This window comes from Anopheles funestus (genome assembly GCF_943734845.2).
Source record: "Anopheles funestus chromosome X unlocalized genomic scaffold, idAnoFuneDA-416_04 X_unloc_82, whole genome shotgun sequence".
In the NCBI taxonomy this organism is placed as follows: Eukaryota; Metazoa; Arthropoda; class Insecta; order Diptera; family Culicidae; genus Anopheles; species Anopheles funestus.
The window spans coordinates 42,501-62,500 of NW_026045212.1; the positions used below are offsets into that span (position 1 = coordinate 42,501).

At 47.4% G+C, this 20,000-nt stretch overlaps 1 long non-coding RNA gene across 2 annotated transcripts in view; it reads right to left on the reverse strand.

The window, feature by feature from the left end:
* Window positions 1–334: 334 nt before the first annotated feature.
* The window catches only part of LOC125774117 (uncharacterized), a 27,538-nt gene continuing 7,872 nt past the window's right edge, over window positions 335–20,000 (reverse strand). The window contains exons 2-3 of one of the 2 annotated variants that reach the window (XR_007420607.1): window positions 883–1,053; window positions 335–432 (exon numbers count right to left, since the gene is read on the reverse strand). This is a non-coding gene — a long non-coding RNA (uncharacterized LOC125774117). Of the gene's footprint in view, window positions 433–794; window positions 1,054–20,000 lie in introns of those variants that run through there. The other variant, XR_007420606.1, reaches the window with a different exon arrangement.

Consider the following 20,000-nt stretch of genomic DNA (forward strand, 5'->3'; position numbering starts at 1 on the left):
TACGTATTGCACATCGGTTAACCTGACGCCGCAGTCAACTCATGTGCTTGGATCGGATCGAGCTATTGAGTATTGGGCCTGCATACTCGCTCATCCGTATCCTTTGCGTACCGCCCCATGGCCCTTGTATGTCTGCACCACAGTTCCTGTTCGTTCCGTGCCTATGGCCGGATACGTATTGCACATCGGTATACCTGTCGCTACTCAGGCAACTCGTGTGCGTGGATTGGATCGAGAACATGGTGTGTGCCCCATGTTATAATTGATAGTCCATATCCACTTTATAGGTTAAAGTCATAAGTTGTGATTGCACAACCATTCTTCATAAGAGTTTAATCACTCTTCAACTAACTTTCGTTCTGGTGTCTTGGTATCAAATCGCGTAAGACACAAGATTCTACTGGCCAAATAGAATCTAGCACATTGGTTAACCTGGCGCCGCAGTCAACTCATGTGCTTGGATCGGATCGAGCTATTGAGTATTGGGCCTGCATACTCGCTCATCCGTATCCTTTGCGTACCGCCCCATGGCCCCGTCCTTAGAGTTAATGACTAGTAGGCTTAACTCTTTGTATGTCTGCACCACAGTTCCCGTTCGTTCCGTGCCGTGGCCGGATACGTATTGCACATCGGTATACCTGTCGCTACTCAGGCAACTCGTGTGCGTGGATTGGATCGAGCTCATGGGGTGTGTAGAGATTCCATGTTATAATTGCAAGTCCATATCCACTTTATAGGTTAAAGTCATAAGTTGTGATTGCACAACCATACTTCATAAGAGTTTAATAACTCTTCAACTAACTTTCGTTCTGGTGTCTTGGTATCAAATCGCATAAGACACAAGATTCTACTGGCCAAATAGAATCTAGCACATTGGTTAACCTGACGCCGCAGTCAACTCATGTGCTTGGATCGGATCGAGCTATTGAGTATTGGGCCTGCATACTCGCTCATCCGTATCCTTTGCGTACCGCCCCATGGCCCTTGTATGTCTGCACCACAGTTCCCGTTCGTTCCGTGCCGTGGCCGGATACGTATTGCACATCGGTATACCTGTCGCTACTCAGTCAACTCATGTGCTTGGATCGGATCGAGCTATTGAGTATTGGGCCTGCATACTCGCTCATCCGTATCCTTTGCGTACCGCCCCATGGCCCCGTCCTTAGAGTTAATGACTAATAGGCTTAACTCTTTGTATGTCTGCACCACAGTTCCCGTTCGTTCCGTGCCGTGGCCGGATACGTATTGCACAACAGTAGATACCATCACCTGACGTATCTAACACACCACTATTGTAACTCGTCGTCGAAGGACCTTTCAAGTGCCTGATGGCCAGGGGAGCTCTTACACGGCACGGAGACACAGTGATGCTCGCCCATCACAGTGTACAACGATCGAGTTTGCTTAAGTGTCTGGGTACCTACACACCAGACACAATGCAATGGCCACGGATCCACACAAGGCACATCACATGCAGAAAGCTTCACCAGATTCTGACACATACCACACTCTTGTAACTCGTCGTCGAAGGGGCGTTCAAGTGCCTTACGGCTAGGGGAGATCTAGCTCGGCACGGAGACACAGTGATGGTCACCCATCAAAGTGTACAACGAACGAGTTGGCTTTCAACAAATTCTGACACATAGCAAGCGAGCGACCGAGCTACACCGAAGGCAGCCCATGGTTGGTCACTCGCGGACGATCATCAGTAATGATCCTTCCGCAGGTTCACCTACGGAAACCTTGTTACGACTTTTACTTCCTCTAAATCATCAAGTTCGGTCAACTTCAGCCATGCCAGCTGCAGCTCACGAAGGAACCGCGGAAGGTAAGCCTCCAGAAACCTCACTAAATAATCCATCGGTAGTAGCGACGGGCGGTGTGTACAAAGGGCAGGGACGTAATCAGCACTAGCTAATGACTAGTGCTTACTAGAAATTCCAGGTTCATGGGGACCGTTGCAGTCCCCAATCCCGACTAGATGGGCATTTTAGTGATTTCCCGTTCCTCTCGGAATGGGGGCGCCTATTGGCGAGAACACGCTGCGACCCACATTGTAGCACGCGTGCAGCCCAGAACATCTAAGGGCATCACGGACCTGTTATCGCTCATTCTCAGCTTGCTAAACACAAGTTGTCCCGCTAAGCAGGGCAAACGTAGCCGACGACCGCCCGTGAAGGCGCCGCCCGGCTGTAACGTCAGGTGCGCCCGGAGGCGCACTGCTGACAGCGTTCTAGTTAGCATGTTTGAGTCACGTTCGTTATCGGAATTAACCAGACAAATCATTCCACGAACTAAGAACGGCCATGCACCACTACCCTTAAATTTGAGAAAGAGCTATCAATCTGTCTTACCTCGATAAGTTTGGACCTGGTAAATTTTCCCGTGTTGAGTCAAATTAAGCCGCAAGCTCCACTTCTTGTGGTGCCCTTCCGTCAATTCCTTTAAGTTTCAACTTTGCAACCATACTTCCCCCGGAACCCGATTTTGGTTTCCCGGAAGCGACTGAGAGCACCGAATAGGGGTAGCGTCTCCCAATTGCTAATTGGCATCGTTTACGGTTAGAACTAGGGCGGTATCTAATCGCCTTCGATCCTCTAACTTTCGTTCTTGATTAAAGAAAGCATCCATGGCAAACGCTTTCGCTTCAGTTGGTCCTACGACGGTCTACGAATTTCACCTCTCGCGCCGTAATACCAATGCCCCCAACTACTTCTGTTAATCATTACCTCTAGGTTTCTGACAAACCAACGAAATCGTATAAACCGAGGTCATATTCCATTATTCCATGCAAGATTATTCTCGGCCAACGCCAACCCCACGGGGGGGCCGGACGCTTTGTCTTAGCCTGCTTTGAGCACTCTAATTTGTTCAAGGTAAATGTGAGTATCTTGAGCACCATGAGGAGCCCGTGCCGGAGTTAACCGGTAGCACGGTACTCGTTCACAGAGTAACGCCCAAGTACACCATTGTGAGTCGCAGCCGTGAGCGCGCGCACGAACGGCCCCGGCGTGTAACCGGGCGCCCGTGGCGGTCACGTGTCTGGACGGGCAATCAACTTCGAACGTTTTAACCGCAACAACTTTAATATACGCTAGTGGAGCTGGAATTACCGCGGCTGCTGGCACCAGACTTGCCCTCCACTTGATCCTTGTTGAAGGATTTATACTCAACTCATTCCAATTATGGACCATCGTTAGAGAGGTCCATATTGTTATTTCTCGTCACTACCTCCCCGTACTGGGATTGGGTAATTTACGCGCCTGCTGCCTTCCTTGGATGTGGTAGCCATTTCTCAGGCTCCCTCTCCGGAATCGAACCCTGATTCCCCGTTACCCGTCGCAACCATGGTAGTCCTCTACACTACCATCAATAGTTGATAGGGCAGACATTTGAAAGATCTGTCGTCAGTCGACAAGCGACCATACGATCTGCGTCCTTATCCAGACTTCAACTCAAGCCGCCCGGAGGCGATTGGTTTAACTAATAAGTGCACCAGTTCAGCTACCCGCGAGGGCAACAGTCCCGGCATGTTGCATGTATTAGCTCTGGATTTTCCACAGTTATCCAAGTAACTAGTGGTAGGATGATCTTGTGAATTATAGCTGTTATACTGAGCCTTATGCGGTTTCACATTCATTTATGTTTGTACTTAGACATGCATGGCTTAACCTTTGAGACAAGCGTATATTACTGGTAGGATCAACCAGAATTCGTTCCACTACAGACACACACTCGCTTAGTGGGAAATAAATTTCCACACAACTCTCTCTCTCTAGAACCATATGGAATGGCTCTTTGGTGTTGGGTAAGGCACCAATTTGTTGGGGTGTAACGGTCACCACCAACTTTAAGTTTGTTAGGGCACAACGGAAACCACTAACTAAACTTTAGGAAACTAAATTTCCTCACACATTATCTCTCACCATATTAGCACTAGGTGCTATCCACGATTGTACAACGTTTCAACTCTTGAATCGACCGTAGGGCCGCGGAATTGCTTCCGGGCCCCTATTCTCGCTATTAATTGTTCATCTCTTTCAATACATCGAGTTCGTTCCATTGGGTAGTTCGCATGGCGAACGTTTTGATGCAGCCCCCTGGGGGACCACGGCACTTTACACCGGGTATGGTGTATGCGCAACCTACAGATAACAATAAACCCCTTATGCGTGTGTAAACCGATGTTGGGCTGCTCAACATCTTTCATGGTTACATCACTTGCACCAGAACCCACGGTGCCGATTTGGTAATATGTTGTACATTTACTCTCAAGATGTACGCTTCGGCCCCTTATTCAGGGGCTCAAGCTATTACCAGCAAGAACAATCCTCATCCAGACTTGAACTCGAAACACCCGCAGGCGAACGGTTTAACTAATAAGTGCACCAGTCTTGAATCCATGCGTCGGTGGAAACAATGCCGGCGTGTTGCATGTATTAGCTCTGAACTTAGCGAGTGATTGCCTTGCAGCTGTCATACTGAGCGTAGAGCGTGATTATCGCTCACTTGAACCATGTTGAATGGCTCTTTGGTGTAGGGTAAGGCACCAATTTGTTGGGGCACAACGAAACCACCAACTTAAGACTTGCTTATAGGTATTTCAACGTTTTCAACTCTTTAATCGACCGTGTTTCATTATCATCTCTTCTTCTTATTAAATGCATCGAGTTCGTTCCATTGGGTAGTTCGCGTGGCGAACGGTTTGATGCAGCCCCCCGGGGGGGACCACGGCACTTTACACCGGGCATGGTGTATGCGCAACCTACAGATCACCAATATATTTGTGATCGATAATGCACACTTCTTACACGACTGACCAGTCGACAGCGCTGCCTTCCTATTATGCGTGTGTAAACCGATGTTGGGCTGCTCAACATCTTTCACGGTTACATCACTTGCACCCGAACCCATGGTGCCGATTTGGTAATATGTTGTACATGGTCTCAAGATGTACGCTTCGACCCCTTATTCAGGGGCTCAAGCTATTACCAGCAAGATCAATCCTCATCCAGACTTGAACTCGAAACACCCGGAGGCGAACGGTTTAACTAATAAGTGCACCAGTCTTGAATCCATGCGTCGGTGGAAACAATGCCGGCATGTTGCATGTATTAGCTCTGAACATAGCGAGTGATTGCCTTGCAGCTGTCGAACTGAGCGTAGAATGTGATTATCGCTCACTTGAAAGGGTCAAGCCCTTTCGAGTCGTCCGGTTTTTACGCCAGACGACTCGGTTCACCATCTTTCGGGAAGGGACCGTCTCGGTCGCAAGCTGCTCCGGTCCCCAAACAACCTGCGACAAATGATAGGAAATGCCGACATCAATATGTGTTCAGTTTGGTTTATCGCTCATAGGTCTTTTTGACCATCGATCCCTGATTATAACTCTCAATTAAACAGTCAGGAGAGTAAGGCATGCCCATCGATATCTCATCGACAGGCGATACCGCAAGAACGGCCAACGACACATCAGGTGATCGATTATTGCTACGACTTTTGCTTAATCGTTTCCACTCCTTAGAGAAAGAAACCCCCGGGGACCGTCTCGGTCGCAAGCTGCTCCGGTCCCTAAACAACCTGCGACAAATGATAGGAAATGCCGACATCAATATGTGTTCAGTTTGGTTTATCGCTCATTGGTCTGTTTGACCATCGATCCCTGATTAAACTCTCAGTAATCCAGTCGGGAGAGTAAGGCATGCCCATCGATATCTCATCGACAGGCGATACCGCTTGAACGGCCAACGACACATCAGAGGATCGTATCTTGCTACAACTTTTGCTTAATCGTTTCTTCTCCTTGGAGAAAGAAACCCCCGGGGACCGTCTCGGCCGCAAGCTGCTCCGGTCCCTAAACAACCTGCGGCATCAAATGATAGGAAAAGCCGACATCAATACGTGTTCAGTTTGGTTTATCGCTCATTGGTCTTGTTTGACCATCGATCCCTGATTAATACTCTCAATTAGAAGGTCGGTAGAGTAAGGCATGCCCATCGATATCTCATCGACAGGCGATACCGCATGAACGGCCAACGACACATCAGAGGATCGTATCTTGCTACAACTCTTGCTTAATAGTTTCCACTCCTTGGAGAAAGAAACCCCCGGGGACCGTCTCGGCCGCAAGTTGCTCCGGTCCCTAAACAACCTGCGGCATCAAATGATAGGAAAAGCCGACATCAATACGTGTTCAGTTTGGTTTATCGCTCATAGGTCTGTTTGACCATCGATCCTAGAATTCAACTTTCGAGTAAGGCATGCCCGTCGATATCTCATCGATAGGCGATACCGGTAGAACGGCCAACGACACACATCTAGGATCGCATTTACTCTTCCTTGGATGGATAACCAATACCCTAGGACCGTTTCATCGCGAGCTGCTCCGGTCCTCAAACAACTCGCGAACCACCGATAGGATGATATTAGGAATGGCCGACTTTCATCCTTTAACTCTCAGTTCTGCTTACCAAAACATAGGTACTTGGACCTTAAAGACCACTATATGTTCCCCGATCGGGGGCAATCGGAACGTCTATCCATCATCAACATCGTTTCACTCATTCCGAACCACCAAATTGGACAGACAGTACCATATTCACCAACCGATTGCTTCAACTTCGCAAACTGTATGGTAAGTTCTACTAATTTCACATCTTACCATCGACTAATAGTGCATAAATCCACTTGGAAATCACTTTTCCTTGGTCCTCGGACCTTCTACGACAACGTCCAACAAATATCCGAAGTCGTTTCCCAACTTAGACCAAGCATTTCGTATCTTTACTTCTAATCGATTTTTTCTCGCATAATTGACGATCAAAATCTAAAAACCACATTTTGAGCCAGAAGCAGTCGTCCGATCGTCCTGGGGGTAGTCTCAATCGATTTAGAAGGGTCCAATTCATAAAGATACATACTCAGTCAAAATCATGCTTCTGGCTCACCTACCCCCTATATAGTAAACAAAAGCGTACAGGCGTGGAAAACGTGCCATTTTTCTCCATCACGGACTTTTTTTTTCTCGTTGCACCGACTCTAGTAAAAAAGTGAAATTTTTTACTAGTTACCAACTTTTGCAAATTATCATCGGATATCACTTTTTATGGTCTATAGTAAGTTCTTATCACGTTTTAGTAGTTTTTGAAAAAAAAATTTTTTTGAACTTTTCAAAATTTTTCAAAACAAAGTTTTTGTAGGCGGTTTTGTGTATGGAGGGTTACTAGTCTCGGGGTCACTGTTTGACCAAAAAACCACTATATATCATTCGAAAGGTAATTTCAAGGGCTACAAAAAATTGTTCTACGGCACCCCCCTCCGACGTCTAGTATTCGAGTTATTGGCCAAAAACCATCACTTGAGCGATTTTTCGTTCAGGGTACCCGACTCTAGTAAAAAAGTGAAATTTTTCTCGATTGACCAAGTGTTGCAAATGACCATCGGATTTCACTTTTTATGGTCTATAGTGAGTTCTGATCACGATTTGGTACTTTTTGAAAAAATTTTTTTGACGCACTTTTCAAAATTTTGCAAAACCAAAACTTTTTAGGCGGTTTTGTGTATGGAGGGTTACTAGTCTCGGGGTCACTGTTTGACCAAAAAACCACTATATATCATTCGAAAGGTAATTTCAAGGGCTACAAAAAATTGTTCTACGGCACCCCCCTCCGACGTCTAGTATTCGAGTTATTGGCCAAAAACCGCAACTATAGCGGTTTTTCGTACAGGGTACCCGACTCTAGTAAAATGATGCGATTTTTACTAGTCTAGGAACTTTTTGGTCAAAAAATCAAGTATATGTCATTCGATAGATAATTTCAAGGGCTACCAAAAATTGTTCCACGACACCCCCCTGCGACGTCTAGTATTCGAGTTATTAGCCAAAAACCGCAACTTAAGCGGTTTTTCGTCCAGGGTACCCGACTCTAGTAAAATGATGCGATTTTTACTAGTCTAGGGAACTTTTTGGCCAAAAATCAAGTATATGTCATTCGATAGATAATTTCAAGGGCTACCAAAAATTGTTCCACGACACCCCCCTGCGACGTCTAGTATTCGAGTTATTAGCCAAAAACCGCAATTATAGCGGTTTTTCGTCCAGGGTACCCGACTCTAGTAAAATGATGCGATTTTTACTAGTCTAGGGAACTTTTTGGCCAAAAATCAAGTATATGTCATTCGATAGATAATTTCAAGGGCTACCAAAAATTGTTCCACGACACCCCCCTGCGACGTCTAGTATTCGAGTTATTAGCCAAAAACCGCAATTATAGCGGTTTTTCGTCCAGGGTACCCGACTCTAGTAAAATGATGCGATTTTTACTAGTCTAGGGAACTTTTTGGCCAAAAATCAAGTATATGTCATTCGATAGATAATTTCAAGGGCTACCAAAAATTGTTCCATGACACCCCCCTGCGACGTCTAGTATTCGAGTTATGGGCCAAAAACCATTCATACTTGAGCATTTTGCTCATTTTGCCTGTACGGGTACCGGGGACTAGTAAAATCAGGCCAATTTTACTAGAGTAGGGGTCCTTTTTGGTCAAAAAAACAACTTTTGCTCGTTCGATAGGGAATCGATAGGGCAACAAAAAATCGTTCTACGACCCCCCCTTCCGATGTCTAGTATTCGAGTTATGGGCCAAAAACAGTTTATAGCTAATTTTTCACTCGATTTTTCACCAAGTATCGCACATTACTCCGGTTCTATACATTGGATCGTCAATCTTTAAGATTTTATGGGTAGTTCCAACTGTTTGCTACATTTCATCCATACATCACCAACCGATTCAATGTCTGTGCTAGAAGTTATTAGAGGAATAAAAAAATTTACCCTTGGCTTTGGACCGTACAATTTTACCCATTTTTGGCCCATATTTGCCCCATAGCTCCGCCGGTATCCAAGATATGGCCACATTTTCTTCTGGCCATGGGTAGATGGCACTTGTGGCTAGATTTCTTCCATGCACCACTAATCGCTACCATGTCTGTGGCCGGAGCTATTCACGAAAGCGCCTCGCGCACTTGGTCGGATTTTTGGTCCAACTTGCACCATTTTTGGCCCATATTTGCCCCATAGCTCCGCCGGTATCCAAGATAGCGCCACACTTTCTTCTGGCCATGGGTAGATGGCACTTGTGGCTAGATTTCTTCCATGCACCACTAATCGCTACCATGTCTGTGGCCGGAGCTATTCGACGAACAACCATCGCATTTACCTAGGTACTTTTTCGGATTTTTGGTCCAACTTGCACCATTTTTGGCCCATATTTGCCCCATAGCTCCGCCGGTATCCACGATAGCGCCACACTTTCTTCTGGCCATGGGTAGATGGCACTTGTGGCTAGATTTCTTCCATGCACCACTAATCGCTACCATGTCTGTGGCCGGAGCTATTCGACGAACAACCATCGCATTTACCTAGGTACTTTTTCGGATTTTTGGTCCAACTTGCACCATTTTTGGCCCGTATTTGCCCCATAGCTCCGCCGGTATCCAAGATATGGCCACACTTTCTTCTGGCCATGGGTAGATGGCACTTGTGGCTAAATTTCTTCCATGCACCACTAATCGCTACCATGTCTGTGGCCGGAGCTATTCACGAAAGCGCCTCGCGCACTTGGTCGGATTTTTGGTCCAACTTCACCATTTTTGGCCCATATTTGCACCATAGCTCCGCCGGTATCCAAGATATGGCCACACTTTCTTCTGGCCATGGGTAGATGGCACTTGTGGCTAGATTTCTTCCATGCACCACTAATCGCTACCATGTCTGTGGCCGGAGCTATTCGACGAACAACCATCGCATTTACCTAGGTACTTTTTCGGATTTTTGGTCCAACTTGCACCATTTTTGGCCCATATTTGCCCCATAGCTCCGCCGGTATCCAAGATAGCGCCACACTTTCTTCTGGCCATGGGTAGATGGCACTTGTGGCTAGATTTCTTCCATGCACCACTAATCGCTACCATGTCTGTGGCCGGAGCTATTCGACGAACAACCATCGCATTTACCTAGGTACTTTTTCGGATTTTTGGTCCAACTTGCACCATTTTTGGCCCGTATTTGCCCCATAGCTCCGCCGGTATCCAAGATATGGCCACACTTTCTTCTGGCCATGGGTAGATGGCACTTGTGGCTAAATTTCTTCCATGCACCACTAATCGCTACCATGTCTGTGGCCGGAGCTATTCACGAAAGCGCCTCGCGCACTTGGTCGGATTTTTGGTCCAACTTCACCATTTTTGGCCCATATTTGCACCATAGCTCCGCCGGTATCCAAGATATGGCCACACTTTCTTCTGGCCATGGGTAGATGGCACTTGTGGCTAGATTTCTTCCATGCACTACTAATCGCTACCATGTCTGTGGCCGGAGCTATTCGACGAACAACCATCGCATTCACCTTCTCGTTGCACTTCTTCGGGAATTTGGTGCAACCAAGTTTTCACTATAACTTGGTCATTTTCCGTCCATCGGACATGCGGTTTTGGGTGTCGATACTTGACACCGCACGCTACAATATGTTCCTCCACGACCATGTGGTCCGATGCTTCCAACAGGAGCTATTCGAGGATTACCGATTTTTCACCATTAAAAATGCTCAATTTTGCACCAACTTTTGCCTATAACTCAGGCTGTATCGATCGGATCTTCAATCTTGAAAAAGTTTTAAATAGGTGGCACCAAATGCTACATTTCGTTCTTCCACGTCAACTTTGTCCGATGTCTAGCAAAAAAGTTATTCGCGAACCAAGTCCAGAACCCATGCAATGGCTGCCCTCATTGCATACATCACGGCGGTTAACTCTCGTTACTCTATACCGTGGACTTGGTACTTTTTCAGGCATTCGTTGCTACTTCTTGGTTCATGATATTCGTTTACGGTCTTCACTAGGGCATTTGGTGCTCCTTATCGGTTCATGATATTCGTTTACGGTCTTCACTAGGGCATTTGGTGCTCCTTATCGGTTCATGATATTCGTTTACGGTCTTCACTAGGGCATCTGGTAATGGGCTTCCCACTTTCTACTGATCGATCCATACTCACTTGCGTGCACCTAGCCTAGGAAGGTTTCCTATGGCTTCCCATCTTTCTACTGATCGATCCATACTCACTTGCGTGCACCTAGCCTAGGAAGGTTTCCTTGGGCTTCCCATCTTTCTACTGATCGATCCATACTCACTTGCGTGCACCTAGCCTAGGAAGGTTTCCTATGGCTTCCCATCTTTCTACTGATCGATCCATACTCACTTGCGTGCACCTAGCCTAGGAAGGTTTCCTATGGCTTCCCATCTTTCTACTGATCGATCCATACTCACTTGCGTGCACCTAGCCTAGGAAGGTTTCCTATGGCTTCCCATCTTTCTACTGATCGATCCATACTCACTTGCGTGCACCTAGCCTAGGAAGGTTTCCTATGGCTTCCCATCTTTCTACTGATCGATCCATACTCACTTGCGTGCACCTAGCCTAGGAAGGTTTCCTATGGCTTCCCATCTTTCTACTGATCGATCCATACTCACTTGCGTGCACCTAGCCTAGGAAGGTTTCCTATGGCTTCCCATCTTTCTACTGATCGATCCATACTCACTTGCGTGCACCTAGCCTAGGAAGGTTTCCTATGGCTTCCCATCTTTCTACTGATCGATCCATACTCACTTGCGTGCACCTAGCCTAGGAAGGTTTCCTATGGCTTCCCATCTTTCTACTGATCGATCCATACTCACTTGCGTGCACCTAGCCTAGGAAGGTTTCCTTGGGCTTCCCATCTTTCTACTGATCGATCCATACTCACTTGCGTGCACCTAGCCTAGGAAGGTTTCCTATGGCTTCCCATCTTTCTACTGATCGATCCATACTCACTTGCGTGCACCTAGCCTAGGAAGGTTTCCTATGGCTTCCCATCTTTCTACTGATCGATCCATACTCACTTGCGTGCACCTAGCCTAGGAAGGTTTCCTATGGCTTCCCATCTTTCTACTGATCGATCCATACTCACTTGCGTGCACCTAGCCTAGGAAGGTTTCCTATGGCTTCCCATCTTTCTACTGATCGATCCATACTCACTTGCGTGCACCTAGCCTAGGAAGGTTTCCTATGGCTTCCCATCTTTCTACTGATCGATCCATACTCACTTGCGTGCACCTAGCCTAGGAAGGTTTCCTATGGCTTCCCATCTTTCTACTGATCGATCCATACTCACTTGCGTGCACCTAGCCTAGGAAGGTTTCCTATGGCTTCCCATCTTTCTACTGATCGATCCATACTCACTTGCGTGCACCTAGCCTAGGAAGGTTTCCTATGGCTTCCCATCTTTCTACTGATCGATCCATACTCACTTGCGTGCACCTAGCCTAGGAAGGTTTCCTATGGCTTCCCATCTTTCTACTGATCGATCCATACTCACTTGCGTGCACCTAGCCTAGGAAGGTTTCCTTGGGCTTCCCATCTTTCTACTGATCGATCCATACTCACTTGCGTGCACCTAGCCTAGGAAGGTTTCCTATGGCTTCCCATCTTTCTACTGATCGATCCATACTCACTTGCGTGCACCTAGCCTAGGAAGGTTTCCTATGGCTTCCCATCTTTCTACTGATCGATCCATACTCACTTGCGTGCACCTAGCCTAGGAAGGTTTCCTATGGCTTCCCATCTTTCTACTGATCGATCCATACTCACTTGCGTGCACCTAGCCTAGGAAGGTTTCCTATGGCTTCCCATCTTTCTACTGATCGATCCATACTCACTTGCGTGCACCTAGCCTAGGAAGGTTTCCTATGGCTTCCCATCTTTCTACTGATCGATCCATACTCACTTGCGTGCACCTAGCCTAGGAAGGTTTCCTTGGGCTTCCCATCTTTCTACTGATCGATCCATACTCACTTGCGTGCACCTAGCCTAGGAAGGTTTCCTTGGGCTTCCCATCTTTCTACTGATCGATCCATACTCACTTGCGTGCACCTAGCCTAGGAAGGTTTCCTATGGCTTCCCATCTTTCTACTGATCGATCCATACTCACTTGCGTGCACCTAGCCTAGGAAGGTTTCCTTGGGCTTCCCATCTTTCTACTGATCGATCCATACTCACTTGCGTGCACCTAGCCTAGGAAGGTTTCCTATGGCTTCCCATCTTTCTACTGATCGATCCATACTCACTTGCGTGCACCTAGCCTAGGAAGGTTTCCTTTGGCTTCCCATCTTTCTACTGATCGATCCATACTCACTTGCGTGCACCTAGCCTAGGAAGGTTTCCTATGGCTTCCCATCTTTCTACTGATCGATCCATACTCACTTGCGTGCACCTAGCCTAGGAAGGTTTCCTATGGCTTCCCATCTTTCTACTGATCGATCCATACTCACTTGCGTGCACCTAGCCTAGGAAGGTTTCCTATGGCTTCCCATCTTTCTACTGATCGATCCATACTCACTTGCGTGCACCTAGCCTAGGAAGGTTTCCTATGGCTTCCCATCTTTCTACTGATCGATCCATACTCACTTGCGTGCACCTAGCCTAGGAAGGTTTCCTTGGGCTTCCCATCTTTCTACTGATCGATCCATACTCACTTGCGTGCACCTAGCCTAGGAAGGTTTCCTATGGCTTCCCATCTTTCTACTGATCGATCCATACTCACTTGCGTGCACCTAGCCTAGGAAGGTTTCCTATGGCTTCCCATCTTTCTACTGATCGATCCATACTCACTTGCGTGCACCTAGCCTAGGAAGGTTTCCTATGGCTTCCCATCTTTCTACTGATCGATCCATACTCACTTGCGTGCACCTAGCCTAGGAAGGTTTCCTATGGCTTCCCATCTTTCTACTGATCGATCCATACTCACTTGCGTGCACCTAGCCTAGGAAGGTTTCCTATGGCTTCCCATCTTTCTACTGATCGATCCATACTCACTTGCGTGCACCTAGCCTAGGAAGGTTTCCTTGGGCTTCCCATCTTTCTACTGATCGATCCATACTCACTTGCGTGCACCTAGCCTAGGAAGGTTTCCTATGGCTTCCCATCTTTCTACTGATCGATCCATACTCACTTGCGTGCACCTAGCCTAGGAAGGTTTCCTTGGGCTTCCCATCTTTCTACTGATCGATCCATACTCACTTGCGTGCACCTAGCCTAGGAAGGTTTCCTATGGCTTCCCATCTTTCTACTGATCGATCCATACTCACTTGCGTGCACCTAGCCTAGGAAGGTTTCCTATGGCTTCCCATCTTTCTACTGATCGATCCATACTCACTTGCGTGCACCTAGCCTAGGAAGGTTTCCTATGGCTTCCCATCTTTCTACTGATCGATCCATACTCACTTGCGTGCACCTAGCCTAGGAAGGTTTCCTATGGCTTCCCATCTTTCTACTGATCGATCCATACTCACTTGCGTGCACCTAGCCTAGGAAGGTTTCCTATGGCTTCCCATCTTTCTACTGATCGATCCATACTCACTTGCGTGCACCTAGCCTAGGAAGGTTTCCTATGGCTTCCCATCTTTCTACTGATCGATCCATACTCACTTGCGTGCACCTAGCCTAGGAAGGTTTCCTATGGCTTCCCATCTTTCTACTGATCGATCCATACTCACTTGCGTGCACCTAGCCTAGGAAGGTTTCCTATGGCTTCCCATCTTTCTACTGATCGATCCATACTCACTTGCGTGCACCTAGCCTAGGAAGGTTTCCTATGGCTTCCCATCTTTCTACTGATCGATCCATACTCACTTGCGTGCACCTAGCCTAGGAAGGTTTCCTATGGCTTCCCATCTTTCTACTGATCGATCCATACTCACTTGCGTGCACCTAGCCTAGGAAGGTTTCCTATGGCTTCCCATCTTTCTACTGATCGATCCATACTCACTTGCGTGCACCTAGCCTAGGAAGGTTTCCTATGGCTTCCCATCTTTCTACTGATCGATCCATACTCACTTGCGTGCACCTAGCCTAGGAAGGTTTCCTATGGCTTCCCATCTTTCTACTGATCGATCCATACTCACTTGCGTGCACCTAGCCTAGGAAGGTTTCCTATGGCTTCCCATCTTTCTACTGATCGATCCATACTCACTTGCGTGCACCTAGCCTAGGAAGGTTTCCTTGGGCTTCCCATCTTTCTACTGATCGATCCATACTCACTTGCGTGCACCTAGCCTAGGAAGGTTTCCTATGGCTTCCCATCTTTCTACTGATCGATCCATACTCACTTGCGTGCACCTAGCCTAGGAAGGTTTCCTATGGCTTCCCATCTTTCTACTGATCGATCCATACTCACTTGCGTGCACCTAGCCTAGGAAGGTTTCCTATGGCTTCCCATCTTTCTACTGATCGATCCATACTCACTTGCGTGCACCTAGCCTAGGAAGGTTTCCTATGGCTTCCCATCTTTCTACTGATCGATCCATACTCACTTGCGTGCACCTAGCCTAGGAAGGTTTCCTATGGCTTCCCATCTTTCTACTGATCGATCCATACTCACTTGCGTGCACCTAGCCTAGGAAGGTTTCCTATGGCTTCCCATCTTTCTACTGATCGATCCATACTCACTTGCGTGCACCTAGCCTAGGAAGGTTTCCTATGGCTTCCCATCTTTCTACTGATCGATCCATACTCACTTGCGTGCACCTAGCCTAGGAAGGTTTCCTATGGCTTCCCATCTTTCTACTGATCGATCCATACTCACTTGCGTGCACCTAGCCTAGGAAGGTTTCCTATGGCTTCCCATCTTTCTACTGATCGATCCATACTCACTTGCGTGCACCTAGCCTAGGAAGGTTTCCTATGGCTTCCCATCTTTCTACTGATCGATCCATACTCACTTGCGTGCACCTAGCCTAGGAAGGTTTCCTATGGGCTTCCCATCTTTCTACTGATCGATCCATACTCACTTGCGTGCACCTAGCCTAGGAAGGTTTCCTATGGCTTCCCATCTTTCTACTGATCGATCCATACTCACTTGCGTGCACCTAGCCTAGGAAGGTTTCCTATGGCTTCCCATCTTTCTACTGATCGATCCATACTCACTTGCGTGCACCTAGCCTAGGAAGGTTTCCTATGGCTTCCCATCTTTCTACTGATCGATCCATACTCACTTGCGTGCACCTAGCCTAGGAAGGTTTCCTATGGCTTCCCATCTTTCTACTGATCGATCCATACTCACTTGCGTGCACCTAGCCTAGGAAGGTTTCCTATGGCTTCCCATCTTTCTACTGATCGATCCATACTCACTTGCGTGCACCTAGCCTAGGAAGGTTTCCTATGGCTTCCCATCTTTCTACTGATCGATCCATACTCACTTGCGTGCACCTAGCCTAGGAAGGTTTCCTATGGGCTTCCCATCTTTCTACTGATCGATCCATACTCACTTGCGTGCACCTAGCCTAGGAAGGTTTCCTATGGCTTCCCATCTTTCTACTGATCGATCCATACTCACTTGCGTGCACCTAGCCTAGGAAGGTTTCCTATGGCTTCCCATCTTTCTACTGATCGATCCATACTCACTTGCGTGCACCTAGCCTAGGAAGGTTTCCTATGGCTTCCCATCTTTCTACTGATCGATCCATACTCACTTGCGTGCACCTAGCCTAGGAAGGTTTCCTATGGCTTCCCATCTTTCTACTGATCGATCCATACTCACTTGCGTGCACCTAGCCTAGGAAGGTTTCCTTGGGCTTCCCATCTTTCTACTGATCGATCCATACTCACTTGCGTGCACCTAGCCTAGGAAGGTTTCCTTGGGCTTCCCATCTTTCTACTGATCGATCCATACTCACTTGCGTGCACCTAGCCTAGGAAGGTTTCCTATGGCTTCCCATCTTTCTACTGATCGATCCATACTCACTTGCGTGCACCTAGCCTAGGAAGGTTTCCTTGGGCTTCCCATCTTTCTACTGATCGATCCATACTCACTTGCGTGCACCTAGCCTAGGAAGGTTTCCTATGGCTTCCCATCTTTCTACTGATCGATCCATACTCACTTGCGTGCACCTAGCCTAGGAAGGTTTCCTATGGCTTCCCATCTTTCTACTGATCGATCCATACTCACTTGCGTGCACCTAGCCTAGGAAGGTTTCCTATGGCTTCCCATCTTTCTACTGATCGATCCATACTCACTTGCGTGCACCTAGCCTAGGAAGGTTTCCTATGGCTTCCCATCTTTCTACTGATCGATCCATACTCACTTGCGTGCACCTAGCCTAGGAAGGTTTCCTATGGCTTCCCATCTTTCTACTGATCGATCCATACTCACTTGCGTGCACCTAGCCTAGGAAGGTTTCCTTGGGCTTCCCATCTTTCTACTGATCGATCCATACTCACTTGCGTGCACCTAGCCTAGGAAGGTTTCCTTGGGCTTCCCATCTTTCTACTGATCGATCCATACTCACTTGCGTGCACCTAGCCTAGGAAGGTTTCCTATGGCTTCCCATCTTTCTACTGATCGATCCATACTCACTTGCGTGCACCTAGCCTAGGAAGGTTTCCTATGGCTTCCCATCTTTCTACTGATCGATCCATACTCACTTGCGTGCACCTAGCCTAGGAAGGTTTCCTATGGCTTCCCATCTTTCTACTGATCGATCCATACTCACTTGCGTGCACCTAGCCTAGGAAGGTTTCCTATGGCTTCCCATCTTTCTACTGATCGATCCATACTCACTTGCGTGCACCTAGCCTAGGAAGGTTTCCTATGGCTTCCCATCTTTCTACTGATCGATCCATACTCACTTGCGTGCACCTAGCCTAGGAAGGTTTCCTTGGGCTTCCCATCTTTCTACTGATCGATCCATACTCACTTGCGTGCACCTAGCCTAGGAAGGTTTCCTTGGGCTTCCCATCTTTCTACTGATCGATCCATACTCACTTGCGTGCACCTAGCCTAGGAAGGTTTCCTATGGCTTCCCATCTTTCTACTGATCGATCCATACTCACTTGCGTGCACCTAGCCTAGGAAGGTTTCCTTGGGCTTCCCATCTTTCTACTGATCGATCCATACTCACTTGCGTGCACCTAGCCTAGGAAGGTTTCCTATGGCTTCCCATCTTTCTACTGATCGATCCATACTCACTTGCGTGCACCTAGCCTAGGAAGGTTTCCTATGGCTTCCCATCTTTCTACTGATCGATCCATACTCACTTGCGTGCACCTAGCCTAGGAAGGTTTCCCTTTGGTACCGACTTCCATCTACGCACTCGATATAACCTAGGTACTTGGTACCGATGATGGTTAACACTCAAGCATTTCTTGCATCCTGCGTGCAAGGTACCAATTTTCACTTCTCAGGTGCGTTTATGAGCCCGCATTAATCCAATATCGCTCTGATGGCCTTTCTTATTATTTCATCCGATAGCCCTTGCCAAAAGCTACCAAAAGTTCCTCCACGGCCATGTGCTCCGACGCTTAGTTTAGGAAATATTCGAAAAAATTCAAAATAGGAAGCATTTTCTTATTGGAAAATCACCTTAAATCGATGGCCATTTTTTGGGCAAAAACTTTAACGTCTTCCCGACTTTGCGGGAATTGCGAATTTTAGGCACCCAGAGAAAATCTTTTACTTTAAGGGGGCGGCCGCGAAGTTGCCCAAAGTCTCGGACACAAAAATTCTCAAGTTCCCCACTCTAGTAAATCGCCCTATGAGTATCTCCTGGCCCGCGAGCTCTGCGAGCGGGCCAGCTTCGGCGATTTTTGCCTTTTCGCCTAGGCGGTTCTTCTACGAAATTGGTCCACAGCTTTTGCTCAGAAAGCTAGCATTTGTTGCAACAGTTAGGTACTTGGTACCACATTTTGGTATCCATTTGGGCATTTGTGGCAACTACTCGGTACTTTGGCCCACATTTCGCTCTACTCGGGCTTCTATGGTGGTACTTGTCGGTACTTCTGGCCAACTTAGGCCAATTGGGTGCAACTTGTGGGTACTCTGTGGGTACTTTAGGGCATATTGTGTCTTTCGGGTGAACCTTCGCGATACTTCATGGGTACTGATGGCCAACTTAGGAACATTCAGTGCAACCTTTGGGCCTAAGGAAATTTGTCCAACTCTTTGGACTTAGAAAATTTTCTGGACTTAGAAAATTTTTTGGACTTGTAAAAATTTTCAAATGTTCAATTTGGCCCACATTTCGCTCTACTCGGGCCTCTATGGTGCTACTTGGCGGTACTTTTGGCCAACTTAGGCCAATTGGGTGCTCTTTGTGGGTACTCTATCGGTACTTTTGGCCATGTTAGGCCCACTCGGTGCTATTTGTGGGTACTCTATCGGTACTTTTGGCCAACTTAGGCCAACTCAGTGCTTCTTGTGGGTACTCTATCGGTACTTTTGGCCATGTTAGGCCCATTGGGTGCTATTTGTGGGTACTCTATCGGTACTTTTGGCCAACTTAGGCCAATTGGGTGCTGCTTATGGGTACTCTATCGGTACTTTTGGCCAACTTAGGCCAATTGGGTGCTATTTGTGGGTGCTCTATCGGTACTTTTGGCCAACTTAGGCCCATTCGGTGCTATTTGTGGGTACTCTATCGGTACTTTTGGCCAACTTAGGCCAACTCAGTGCTTCTTGTGGGTACTCTATCGGTACTTTTGGCCAACTTAGGCCCATGGGGTGCTATTTGTGGGTACTCTATCGGTACTTTTGGCCAACTTAGGCCAACTCAGTGCTTCTTGTGGGTACTCTATCGGTACTTTTGGCCAACTTAGGCCCATTCGGTGCTATTTGTGGGTACTCTATCGGTAGTTTTGGCCAACTTAGGCCAACTCAGTGCTACTTGTGGGTACTCTATCGGTACTTTTGGCCAACTTAGGCCAATGGGGTGCTATATGTGGGTGCTCTATCGGTACTTTTGGCCATGTTAGGCCCATTCGGTGCTATATGTGGGTGCTCTATCGGTACTTTTGGCCATGTTAGGCCCACTCGGTGCTATTTGTGGGTACTCTATCGGTACTTTTGGCCAACTTAGGCCCATTGGGTGCTCTTTGTGGGTACTCTATCGGTACTTTTGGCCATGTTAGGCCCA